The 13932-nt window shown below is 48.7% G+C and overlaps 1 protein-coding gene across 1 annotated transcript in view; it reads right to left on the reverse strand.

The window, feature by feature from the left end:
* LOC147083862 (uncharacterized) overlaps positions 1–13932 on the reverse strand; it is a 232805-nt gene that overhangs the window by 28469 nt on the left and 190404 nt on the right. The window lies entirely within an intron of this gene.

Consider the following 13932-nt stretch of genomic DNA (forward strand, 5'->3'; position numbering starts at 1 on the left):
AGGGTCCTAAATTTAAATAAAGGAAACTACGATGGTCTGAGGAGCAAGTTGGGTAGGATTGATTGGGGAATGTCACTCAAAGGGTTCACGATGGACAGGCAATGGCAAACATTCAAAGACCGCATGGATGAACTACAGAATTTGTTCATCCCAGTTTGGCATAAAAATAAAACAAAAGAGGTGACTCAACCGTGGCTAACAAGGGAAATTAGGGATAGCAGAAGATCCAAGGAGACGACATATAAATTGGCCAGAAAAAGCAGTAAACCTGAGGATTGGGAGCAGTTTAGGATTCAACATAGGAGGACAAAGGGATTAATTAAGAAGGGGAAAATAGAATATGAGAGTAAGTTTGCAGGGAAAATAGAATATGAGAGTAAGTTTGCAGGGAACATAAAAACTGACTGTAAAAGCTTTTATAGATATGTGAAGAGAAAAAGAACATAAGAACATAAGAAGTAGGAGCAGAAGTAGGCCATACGGCCCCTCGGGCCTGCTCCACCATTCAATAGGATCATGGCTGATCTGAACCTAAACTCACGTCCACTTCCCTGCCCGCTCCCCGTAACCCCTAATTCCCTTATCAGTTAGGAAACTGTTTATCTCCGTTTTAAATTTATTTAATGTCGCAACTTCCACAGCTATCTGAGGTAGCAAATTCCATAGATTTACCACCCTGAGTGAAGAAGTTTCTCCTCATCTCAGTTTTGAAACGGCAGCCCCTTATTCTAAGATTATGCCCCCTAGTTCTAGTTTCACCCATCAGTGGAAACATCATCCCCGCATCCACCCGATCAAGCCCCCTCACAATCTTATATGTTTTGATAATATCGCCTCTCATTCTTCTGAATTCCAATGAGTAGATGCCCAACCTACTCAACCTTTCCTCATAAGTCAACCCCCTCATCTCCGGAATCAACCGAGTGAACCTTCTCTGAACTGCCTCGAGAGCAAGTATATCTTTTCTTAAATATGTAAACCAAAACTGTACGCAATATTCCAGGTGTGGCCTCACCAATACCCTGTATAACTGAAGCAAGACTTCCCTGCTTTTATACTCTATCCCCCTTGCAATAAAAGCCAAGATTCCATTGGCCTTCCTGATCACCTGCTGTACCTGCATACTAACCTTCTGTGTTTCATGCACCAGGACCCCCAGATCCCTTTGTACTGTAGCACTTTGCAGTTTCTCTCCATTTAGATAATAACTTGCTCTTTGATTTTTTCTGCCAAAGTGCATAACCTCCCACTTTCCAACATTATATTCCATCTGCCAAATTTCTGCCCACTCACTTAGCCTGTCTATGTCCTTTTGCAGGTTTTTTCTGTCCTCCTCACTCACTGCTTTCCCTCCCATCTTTGTATCGTCGGCAAACTTGGATATGTTGCACTCGGTCCCCTCCTCCAAATCGTTAATATAGATTGTAAAGAGTTGGGGTCCCAGCACTGACCCCTGCGGAACACCACTAGTTACTGATTGCCAACCCGAGAATGAACCATTTATTCCAACTCTCTGTTTTCTGTTAGATGGCCAATCTTCCACCCATGCCAGTATATTACCCCCAATCCCATGATTTTTTATCTTGTGCAGTAATCTTTTGTGTGGCACCTTGTCAAATGCCTTTTGGAAGTCCAAATACACCACATCCACTGGTTCCCCTTTATCCACCCTGTTTGTTACATCCTCAAAGAATTCGAGCAAATTTGTCAAACATGACTTCCCCTTTATAAAACCATGCTGACTCTGTCCGATTAAATTATGCTTATCCAAATGTCCTGTTACTGCTTCCTTAATAATGGACTCCAACATTTTACCAACCACAGATGTTAGGCTAACTGGTCAATAGTTTCCAACCTTTTGTCTACCTCCCTTTTTAAATAAGGGCATTACATTAGCAGTTTTCCAATCTGCTGGGACTTTGCCTGAATCTAGGGAGTTTTGGAAAATTACCACCAATGCATCCGCAATCCCCACCGCTACCTGTCTCAAGACCCTAGGATGTAAGCCATCAGGTCCAGGGGATTTATCCGCCTTAAGTCCCATTATCTTACCGAGTACCATCTCCTGAGTGATTTTAATCGTGTTTAGCTCCTCCCCCCCATAGCCCCCTGTTTCTCCAGTGTTGGGATATTTTTAGTGTCGTCTACTGTAAAGACTGATACAAAATATTTGTTCAGCGTTTTTGCCATCTCCATGTTCCCCACTACTAACTTCCCAGTCTCGTCCTCTCAGGGACCAACATTCACTTTAGCCACCCTTTTTCTTTTTATATAACTGTAGAAACTCTTGCTATCTGTTTTTATATTTTTTGCTAGTTTACTTTCATAATCTATCTTCCCTTTCTTAATTAATGTTTTAGTTATTCTTTGCTGGCTTTTAAATACTTCCCAATCTTCTATCCTCCCACTAGATTTGGCTACTTTATATGCCCTTGTTTTCAGTCGGATACTATCCTTTATTACTTTATTAGCCACGGATGGCTGTCTTTTCTTTTACGCCCCTTTTTCCTCAGTGGAATATATTCTTCTTGAAAGTTGTGAAATATCTCCTTGAATGTACACCACTGCTCATGTACCGTCTTACACCTTAATCTATTTTCCCAGTCCACTTTAGTCAACTCTGCTCTCATACCTTCATAGTCTCCTTTATTTAAGCTTAGTACGCTGGTTTGAGATCCAACTCTCTCACCCTCCAACTGAATTTGGAATTCAACCATGTTATGGTCACTCATTCCAAGGGGATCCTTTACTAGGACATTTTTTATTAATCCTGTCTCATTACACAGGACCAGATCTAAGATTGCCTTGGACAGTGTAGAGGGAACTTTACTCTGTATCTAACCCGTGCTCTACCTGCCCTCATGAGCAAACTTGGCTAGGGTAAATAAAATCAGAGAGTTAAATGCGTGGCTCAAAGACTGGTGTCGGAGAAATGGGTTTTGCTTCTTGGGACACTGGCACCAGTATTGGGACAGGAGAGAGCTGTTCCGTTGGGACGGAGTTCACTTGGCCAGTGCTGGGACTAGAATCCTGGTGAATCAAATAACTAGGGCTGTAGAGAGGGCTTTAAACTAATTAGTGGCGGGGAGGTTTCAAGAGAGCCTGGTTATTTCAGTAACATACTGCTCAAGGAACCCGTCCCTAATGCACTCTATGAACTCTTCCTCAAGGCTGCTCTGCCCAATTTGATTTGTCCAGTCAATATGAAAGTTAAAATCTCCCATGGTTATAGCTGTTCCCTTATTACAAGCCCCAACTATTTCCTGATTTATACTCCGACCAATAGAGTTGCAACTGTTAGGAGGCCTATAGACTACGCCCACTCGTGACTTTTTCCCCTTATTATTCCTTATTTCCACCCAAACCGTTTCACTATCCTGATCCTTTGACCCAATATCATTTCTCACTATTGCAGTGATTCCATCCTTTATTAACACAGCCACCCCACCTCCTTTTCCTTCCTGGCTGTCCTTCCTAATAGTCAAATACCCCTCAATGTTTAGTTGCCAGTCATGGTCACCCTGCAGCCATGTCTCCGTAATGGCCACCAGATCATACCAATGTGGAGTTATTTGTACCGTCAACGCATCTATTTTGTTACGAATGCTGCGTGCTTTCAGATAAAGAACTTTAAAATATGTTTTGTGACAATTTATTCCTGCTTTTACCCCCTTTACAACTTTACCTTTATCTTTATATATTCTGTCCCTTCCTGACATGCTCTGGTTTTTAATTCCTCCACTGCTACCTTGCTCTATTGCCTTCTCCGCTGACATTTTTATTTTTCGCTCTCTTGAAACCTCCCCCCCACTAATTAGTTTAAAGCCCTCTCTACAGCCCTAGTTATTCGATTCACCAGGATTCTAGTCCCAACACTGGCCAAGTGAACTCCGTCCCAACGGAACAGCTTTCTCCTGTCCCAGTACTGCTGCCAGTGTCCCAAGAAGCAAAACCCATTTCTCCCACACCAGTCTTTGAGCCACGCATTTAACTCTCTGATTTTATTTACCCTAGCCAAATTTGCTCATGAGGGCAGGTAGAGCACGGGTTAGATAGAGAGTAAATCTCACTCTACACTGTCCCATCAAACACTCCCAGGGCAGGTACAACACGGGTTAGATACAGAGTAAAGCTTCTTGTACACTGTCCCATCAAACGCTCCCAAGGCAGGTACAGCACGGGTTAGATACAGAGTAAAGCTCCCTCTACACTGTCCCATCAAACACTCCCAGGGCAGGTACAGCATGGGTTAGATACAGAGTAAAGCTCCCTCTACACTGTCCCATCAAACACTCCCAGGGCAGGTACAGCACGGGTTAGATACAGAGTAAAGCTCCCTCCACACTGTCCCATCAAACACTCCCAGGGCAGGTACAGCACGGGTTAGATACAGAGTAAAGCTACCTCTACACTGTCCCATCACACACTCCCAGGGCAGGTACAGCACGGGTTAGATACAGAGTAAAGCTCCCTCTACACTGTCCATTGAAACACTACCAGGGCAGGTGCAGCACGGGTTATATACAGAGTAAAACTCCCTCTACACTGTCCCATCACACACTCCCAGGGCAGGTACAGCACGGGTTAGATACAGAGTAAAGCTCCCTCTACATTGTCCCATCAAACACTCCCAGGGCAGGTACAGCACGGGTTAGATACAGAGTGTCAGCCGTGCCTCAGGCGGCAGCACTCTCCTCTGAGTCAGAAGGTTGTGGGTTGAAGTCCCACTCCAGAGACTCGAGTCTAAAACTCTGTGCTGCCCCTCCAGTGCAGTGCTGAGGGAGTAAAGCCCAGTGCAGAGTAAAGTTCCCTCTGCACTGCTCCACTAACAGGCCTGAGCCTCAAACTCAGAAGAGCGCCCTCTGCTGCATTCCGCTTGTCTCAGCAGCGGGAGAAGCAGGCGGCGGAAGTCCCGCCCCACGGACACCCCGATTGGTTGCAGGACCCGCCGCCACCTCAGTCCTCCGAGCTCCGCCCGCTCTCTCCCTATTGGTCGGAGCTCCCGTCAGTCACCGCCGTGGAGTTGATGACGTGCCCCAGTCCGGCTCCCTGCAGAAGACACGGGGCTGCGGCCGCTCAATCCGCTCCGCTCGGTGCCGGGAGGGCGCTGGGACGGTGCGGTTTGTGTTTTCTTTTTATTTATCTCCCCGCCTGCGCTTCTCTCCGCTATGTATAAAAAAACCCTGATAAAACTCACTTTCCGCCGGTGATCCGGACTCTCGCGGTTGCCCGGGCCTTCCCCAGAATGCGAGGCCCTGCGCAGGCGCGGTAGCGGCTCATCCTCGGGAGCGGGGCCCGGTGGCCCATGCAGAGTAGGGAGAGGGGGCCGGGCCTGTTCAGAGGCCACGCTCACCTTGGAGCGACGCATGCGGTGCAGGGGGAGGGGGCGGGGCCTCTTTAGAGCCTGCGCTCACCTTGGAGCGGTGCATGCGGAGTAGGGGGAGTGGGCGGGGCCTGTTCAGAGCCCGCGCTCACCTTGGAGCGGCGCATGCGGAATAGGGGGAGGGGCGGGGCATGTTCAGAGCCCGCGCTCACCTTGGAGCGGCGCGTGCGGAGTAGGGGGAGTGGGCGGGGCCTGATCAGAGCCCGCGCTCACCTTGGAGCGGCGCGTGCGGAGTAGGGGGAGTGGGCGGGGCCTGATCAGAGCCCGCGCTCACCTTGGAGCGGCGCATGCGGTGCAGGGGGAGGGGGCGGGGCCTGTTCAGAGCCCGCGCTCACCTTGGAGCGGCGCATGCGGAGTAGGGGGAGGGGCCTGTTCAGAGCCTGCGCTCACCTTGGAGCGGTGCATGCGGAGTAGGGGGAGTGGGCGGGGCCTGTTCAGAGCCCGCGCTCACCTTGGAGCGGCGCATGCGGAGTCGGGGGAGGGGGCGGGGCATGTTTAGAGCCCGCGCTCACTTTGGAGTGGCGCATGCAGTGTAGGGGGAGGGGGCGGGGCCTGTTCAGAGCCTGCGCTCACCTTGGAGCAGCGCATGCGGAGTAGGGGGAGGGGGTGGGGCCTGTTCAAAACCCGCGCTCAGCTTGGAGCGGCACATGCGGAGTAGGTGGTGGGGGCGGGGCCTGTTCAGAGCCCGCGCTCACCTTGGAGCAGCGCCTGCAGTGTAGGGGGAGGGGCGGGGCCTGTTCAGAGCCCGCGCTCACTTTGGAGAGACGCATGCGAAGTAGGGGGATGGGGCGGGGCCTGTTCAGAGCCCGCGCTCACCTTGGAGCGGCGCATGCGGAGTAGAGGAGGGGTTGGGGCCTGTTCAGAGCCTGCGCTCACCTTGGAGCGGCGCATGTGGAGTAGGGGATCGGGGCGGGGCCTGTTCAGAGCCTGCGCTCACCTTGGAGCGGCGCATGTGGAGTAAGGGAGGGGGTGCGGCCTGTTCAGAGCCTGCGCTCAGCTTGGAGTGGCGCATGTGGAGTAGGGGGTGGGGCGGGGCCTGTTCAGAGCACGCGCTCACCTTGGAGCGGCGCATGCAGTGTAGGGGGAGGGGCGGGGCCTGTTCAGAGCCCTCGCTCACTTTGGAGAGGCGTAGGGGATGGGGCGGGGCCTGTTCAGAGCTCACCTCCAACAATGGGAACAACAACAACCTGTATTTCTATAGCGCCTTTAACGTAGGAAATCGTCCCAAGGTGCTGCACAGGAGGATTGTAAGACATTGAAAAATGTGACCCCGAGCCACAGAAGGAGAAATTAGGGCAGATGGCCAAAAGCTTGGTCACAGAGGTGGGTTTTGATCAGCCAGGATCTCATTGAATGGCGGAGCAGGCTCGAGGGGCCGAATGGCCGACTCCTGCTCCTATTTTCTATGAAAGAGAGGCGGAGAGGTTCAGGGAGGGAATTCCAGAGCTTAGGGCCGAGGCAACAGAAGACACGGCCACTGATGGTGCAGCGATTATAATCAGGGATGCTCAAGAGGGCAGAATTGGAGGAACGCAGATGTCTCAGGGGGGAAGAGGTTGTTTTCTTTGGAACCGAGGAGGCTGAGGGGAGACCTGATTGAGGTGTATAAAATTCTGAGGGGCCGAGATAGGAAGGACCTATTTCCCTTGGCAGAGGGGTCCACAACCAGGGGTCGTAGATTTAAAGAAATTGGTCGGAGTCTTAGAGGGGAGTTGAGGAGAAATGTTTTCACCCAGAGGGCGGTGGGGGTCTGGAACTCACTGCCTGACAGGGTGGTAGAGGCAGAAACTCTCATCACATTTTAAAAAGTACTTGGACATGCACTTGAAGTGCCGTAACCTACAAGGCTACGGACCAAGTGCTGGAAAGTGGGATTAGTGTGGATAGCACTTAATTGGCCGGCACAGACAAGATGGGCCGAATGGCCTCCTTCTGTGCCGTAATTTTTCTGTGATTCTATCGCGGGGGGCGGGTGGTTGTGAGGCTGAAGGGAATAACTAAGATAGGGAGGAGCGAGGCCATGGAGGGATTTGAAAACAAGGATGAGAATTTTGAAATCGAAGCACTGCTTAACCGGGAGCCAATGTAGGTCAGCGAGCACAGGGGTGATGGGTGAACGGGACTTGGCATTGAGTTACGACACGGGTAGTTTTGGATCACCTCAAGTTTACATAGGGTAGAATGTGGGAGGCCAGCCAGGAGTGAGTTGGAATAGTCGAGTCTCGAGGTAACAAAGGCCCGGGTGAGGGTTTCAGCAGCGGATGAGCTGAGGCAGGGGCGGAGACAGGTGATGTTAGAGGTGGAAATAGGCGGTCTTTGTTATGCTGCGGATATGTGTTCGGAAGCTCATTTCAGGGTCAGATATGACACCGAGGTTGTGAACAGTCTGGTTCAGCCTCAGAGAGATGTTAGGGAGAGGGATGGAGTCAGTGGCTAGGGAACAGAGTTTGTGGCAGGGACCGAAAACAATTGCTTTAGTCTTCCCAATATTTAATTGGAGAAAATTTCTGCTCACCCAGAACTGGATTAGAGATCGTGGAGGGGTCGAGAGAAGTGGTGGTGAGGTAGAGCTGGGTGTCGTCAGCGTACATGTGGAAACTGACGCTGTGTTTTCAGATGATGTCGCCAAGGGGCAGCATTTAGATGAGAAATAGGAGGGGCCCAAGGATAGATCCTTGGGGGACACCAGAGGTAACGATGCGGGAGTGGGAAGAGAAGCTGTTGCAGGTGATTCTGTGGCTACGATTAGATCGATAAGAATGGAACCAGGCGAGTGCAGTCCCACCCAGCTGGACAACGGTGGAGAGGTGTTGGGAGAAGGATGGAGTGGTCAACCATGTCAAAGGCTGCAGACAAGTCAGGAAGGACGAGGAGGGATACTTTACCTTTGTCACAGTCACAAAGGATGTCATTTTTGACTTTGAAACTTGATTTGACTTCAGGGCCACGTCAGTGAGGTGGATTGGGCTGTTTCTGGCCCGCTGGTTATTGTGGGCACGGCTGGACACCAGTGGGACCGCCTCTACCCTGTTTGTTCTTTGAGGCAAAATAAGCCAAAAAAAGTTCCTGCTCCCCCCTTACCCTTTCTACACTCGTTTTACAGGGTTTTAGAAGTGGAGCATTTACAGACAGGAAGCTTAAACCAAACATCACCTCAAGATCTGAGAGTTACGCGATTCCTCAGGACCTGATTCAGTCGCTCCTCCAATCTGCTGCCACCCCCGTGAGTTCACACTGGGGAGAGAACTTTTAAATGTTCTGAAAGAGCTTTACAATCTACAAGTACCTGAAGCAACACCAGTAGCCACACACTGAGGGAAACCCGGGCCCCGTGTGTGGGCAGGGATTTATTGCACCCTCCGTGCTCCTGGGACACCAGCTTGTTCACACTGATGAGAGACCAATTAAATGTTCTGACTGTGTGAAGAGATTTAAAAGGTCCCAGGATCTGAAGAGACACCAGCTGGAGAGAGCAGGAGAGATTCTGTTCACCTGCTCTGTGTGTGGGAAGAGATTCACTCGGTCCTCGAATCTGCTGGCACACCAGCGAGTTCACACTGGGGAAAGGCCAGTGAAACATTCCGACTGTGCGAAAAGCTTTCAAATGTCCCAGGTGCTGAAGGGACACCAGCTGGAGAGAGCAGGAAAGAGGCCATTCACCTGCTCCGTGTGTGGGAAGGGATTCACTCGGTCATCCGACCTACTGACACACCAGCGAGTTCACACTGATGAGAGACCGTTTACATGTTCTGTCTGTGAGATGAGCTTTAAAAGCTCCAGGAATCTGAGCGGACACCAGCGAGTTCACACTGATGAGAGACCATTTAACTGTTCTGCCTGTGGGAAGAGCTTTAAAACCTCTGAGGATCTGAAGCAACACCAGCGAGTTCACTCCGATCAGAGGCCATTTACATGTTCTGTCTGTGGGATGAGCTTTAAAAGCTCCAGGAATCTGAGTGGACACCAGCGAGTTCACACTGGGGAGAGACCGTTCACCTGCTCTGTGTGTGGGAAGGGATTCACTCAGTCATCAAGCCTGGTGAGACACCAGCGAGTTCACACTGGGGAGAGGCCGTTCACCTGCTCCATGTGTGGGAAGGGATTCACTCGGTCATCAAGCCTGGTGAGACACCAGCAAGTTCACACTGGGGCGAGGCCATGCACCTGCTCCGTGTGTGGGAAGAGATTCACTCAGTCATCCCACCTACTGACACACCAGCGATATCACACTGATGAGAGACTATTTAAATGTTCTGTCTGTGGGATGAGCTTTAAAACCTCTGACGATCTGAAGCAACACCAGCGAGTTCACTCTGAGCAGAGACCATTTACATGTTCTGTCTGTGGGATGACCTTTAAAAGCTCCAGGAATCTGCACGGACACCAGCGAGTTCACACTGGGGAGAGGCCGTTCACCTGCTCTGTGTGTGGGAAGGGATTCACTTGGTCCTCGAATCTGCTGGCACACCAGCGAGTTCACACTGTTCTGTAGTGCAGGGCCCTGTAGACAGCTGGGGTGACATGAACATGGAATGGATGAATGTTTTTAAATTCTTGTACAGCTGTTTAATCTTTAAGATTGTTGTGCTGATGATTCCCTTTGTTTCACTGTTCATAGAAACATAGAAGATAGGAGCAGGAGTCGGCCATTCGGCCCCTCGAGACTGCTCCGCCATTCAATGAGATCATGGCTGATCATCCAAATTCAGTACCCTGTCCCTGCTTTCTCCCCATATCCCTTGATCCCTTTAGCCTTAAGAAATATATCTAACTCCTTCTTGAATATATTTAATGAATTGACCTCTACTGCCTTCTGTGGTAGAGAATTCCACAGGTTCACCACTCTCTGGGTGAAGAAATTCCTCCTCATTTCAGACCTAAATGGCTTACCTCTTATCCTTAGATGGTGTTACATAGAATGTACAGCACAGAAACAGGCCATTCGGCCCAACTTGTCCATGCCGGTGTTTATGCCCCACACCCACCCTACTTCAATTAACCCGATCAACATCTCCTCCCATTCCTTTCTCCCTCATGTGGCTTCCCCATAAATCCAGCTGTGCTGTTCACCTCAACCACTCCCTGTGGTAGCGAGTTCCCCATTCTCACCATTCTCTGGGTAAAAAAGTTTCTCCTGAATTTCCTCTTGGATTTATTAGTGACTTTTATATTTATAGCCACATAAATATGATGAGATTTTGTTAAGCTGACCAGTATGTTGTTGTACTTTGTCTTTTTCTGATGAATGAAACATTACTGAGCCCCTGTACCCGTGTTATGGGATGAAGTGCCAGACAAGTGAAGGCACAACGTCTGGGTGTGAATCTGATAATAACCTCACGGACCGTATAGGTGTGATAACCAGACGGGCTTGTGGTTATAGTCTGGTCACAGATGGACTAAATTCCCTGAATTAGCAGGAGTTCAGGAGGCGGTCAACAGACGGGTCCAAACAATCCCATTTCCTGAGCAGTAACCAAGCTTGTGTATAAGAACAGGCCACTTAAGCCGTTGTCAGTTGGAACAGACTCGAGAAGATCGCACGTGAATCCACTGTGCTTCTATTCTCCAGATTGAGGGAATTATCACCCGATCTGTGTTATGCAGCGCTCTTAATAAAGCCTGGAGAGACAATCTGTGTTCTTGTGAGCTTGATTATCTGGTATCCGAAACCCTGGGACTCCCGATCATTAGAGCCAACCTCAGTGTGTGGAAAGGGATTCCCTGGTGTACCCCACCCGCTGACACACCAGAGTGTCCACAGTGTGACTGCGGTGGGTCGATTCCACTGTTTCCGATGCCTTTAATCACATCCAGGACTGAACCAGGCAACTGGGGCTTGTTAATGTTAAGAGCCCCCAATAACTGGGCTGGATTTAAAGATTATTCCCTGTTCTCTCAGTACTGGTGAGCAGAGAGAAGCTGATGTTATAGAATCATAGAGCACAGTAGGATGCCTTTCGGCCCATCGGGCTGGTGCCTGCTCTCTGAAAGAGCGATGCAATTAGTCCCACTGCCCTGCTCTTTCCCCACAGCCCTGCAAATTTCTGCCTTTAGTATATATCCAATTCCCTTTTGACAGTTACTATTGAATCTGCTTCCACCTCCCATTCAGGCAGTGCATTCCAGATCATCACAATTCGCTGTGTAAAAAAAGTCTCCTCATTTCCTCTCTCGATTCTTTTGCCAATGATCTGAAATCTGTGTCCTCTCGTTACCGACCCTCCTGCCAGTGACAACAGCTTCTCCTTGTTTGTTCGATCAAATCCCCTCATAATTTTAAGCACCTCGACCACAGCTCCACTTAACCGTCTCTGCTCCAAGTTATATTGCCATTGTTTTGTGAATTGTTGCTGTGATCGAGGTGCTGGATGTCCGTGCCTGGGGAATGGGACATTCTATCCTCGTGAGCACCGAGTGTCAGCATCCAGCAATCTCTGGTCAGGGACTGTCTTTTTAAACTGCCTCACCTGAGCTTTTTGACTCCCTGATTTCATTATTAAACATTTCAGAGTGTTTGCAGACTGACCAAGGCTGAACAGATACATGTGAGGTATTACATTTCAGTAGGAAGAATGGGGAGGTCACTTATCACTTGGAGGGTGCGAGTTCTAGGAGCAAAGGGATCTTGGAGTACAAATACACAAATTACTAAAAGTTGTGACACAGGTTATGAAATAAAGAGTAGATTGCCTTTCAAAAGCTAGGCTTTATTAACCTTAAAAAACCAGCAAGTACATGTTGAGCACCCAGTCTCAACCACTGTAGAAAACTGAATTTAAGATGGCCACCACAGGTCACATGGAATCAACTAACCAATAAGTTTACAGCATATATCTCAAGGCAGGAAAACAGGCAACCAATTACAATGCTTCTTATAAAACAAGAATAATCACCACATTCACCCCTCCTTTTAAAATATACTTCAACCTAGGTAGCCTTTACAGTTTACAATTAGTTATTTATGACGAGAGCAATACATGTATAATGCCTTCAACAATTTTAAAATTTTACTATTAAATTATTAATTATTTTAAAAGTCCATTTTTAATCGGTCGACCAGATATCTTGTTCGTGTCGACCTTCTTAGCCTTGGTGGAGTTCCTTGCCCTCCCACACCAGGAGACACAGAAATATCTTCTGCAGGGAGGCTATCAATATCCCGATTATCAACGGTTTCCGGATTGGAAGTCCCATTAGAAGGTAGACTGGGAGGGTCATGAACATCCATCGGGGGCAGACTAAGAGAATTGTAAGTGTCTGCAATAGGATTGGAAATGTTCGTAGTATCTGTGACGACATCAACATTATCTGAATTATGGCCATTGTTAATGTCCTCAGGAGAGGGCTGGCCACCACAGTGAGCTAAGTCTTTAACTGAAACCGTACTTTCTTTCCCATCTTGGAATCGAATGTGAGCATATTGGGAATTTGCCTCCAATAGCTCCACCTCCTCCACTAAAGGATCATACTTTGACAGTCTAACATGGCGTCGGAGCAGCACAGGTCCCTGCATAGTAAGCCATGAAGGTACCGAATATCCTGCAGTGGATCTCCGTGGATAGTTGAAGAGCCTTTCATGGGGGGTCACATTAGTAGCCGTTGAAAGCAATGATCTAATGGAATGCAGGGCAGCAGGCAGTACCATTTCCCACTGTGTATTCTTAAGGTTCCGGGATGTCAAAGCCAACATAACTGCCTTCCAGATCACCCCATTGTATCGTTCGCACTGTCCATTACCCTGGGGATTACACGGGGTAGTTCTGCTAGTAGAAATTCCCCGACTCTGGAGGTATTCCTTCAACTGGGAAGACATAACAGAACTTCCCTGATCCGAATGGATATACGCAGGCATCCCAAAGATGACAAAAAGTTGAGTCAGACATTTAATAACTGTAGCAGCTGCACAAGGAAAAGCAAAAGGGAACCTTGAAAACTCATCCACAACAGTAAATATATATCGATTCTGAGTCGTTGAAGGAAGAGGCCCCTTAAAATCAACGCTCAGACGTTCAAAGAGAGAAGTAGCCTTCATAAGATGAGCTCGTTGAGGCTTAAAGAAATTCGGTTTACACCGGGCGCAGACAGAACATGACGAAGTCATCCGCTTGACGTCTTCAACTGAAAAGGGCAAATTCTTACTGCGTACGAAGTGTATCATCCTCGTAACACCAGGATGGCACAAAGCATTATGAAGATTAATAAGCGTATCTCCGTGAAGCACAGAACAATAAGCCCTCGACAGCGCATCAGCGGCAACATTATCCTTCCCCGGACGATAGACTATATCGAAATGGTAGCATGCCAACTCGATCCTCCACCTCATTATTTTATCATTCTTAATCTTTCCGAAATGTTTGACATCAAACATGAAGGACACAGATTTTTGGTCAGTTACTAACGTAAAATGTCGCCCAGATAAATAATGTCTCCATTTACGCAGTGCTTCTACTATTGCGTACGCCTCTTTCTCTACTGATGAATGTCTCTGCTCACTATTGCTCAAGAGTATGTGAGAAAAAGGCCACAAGTCTTCCATTTTGGTTCAG

Source organism: Somniosus microcephalus, unplaced genomic scaffold (assembly GCF_052327205.1).
Source record: "Somniosus microcephalus isolate GS21.2 unplaced genomic scaffold, FLI_Smic_1.0 scaffold37, whole genome shotgun sequence".
NCBI classification, from domain to species: Eukaryota; Metazoa; Chordata; class Chondrichthyes; order Squaliformes; family Somniosidae; genus Somniosus; species Somniosus microcephalus.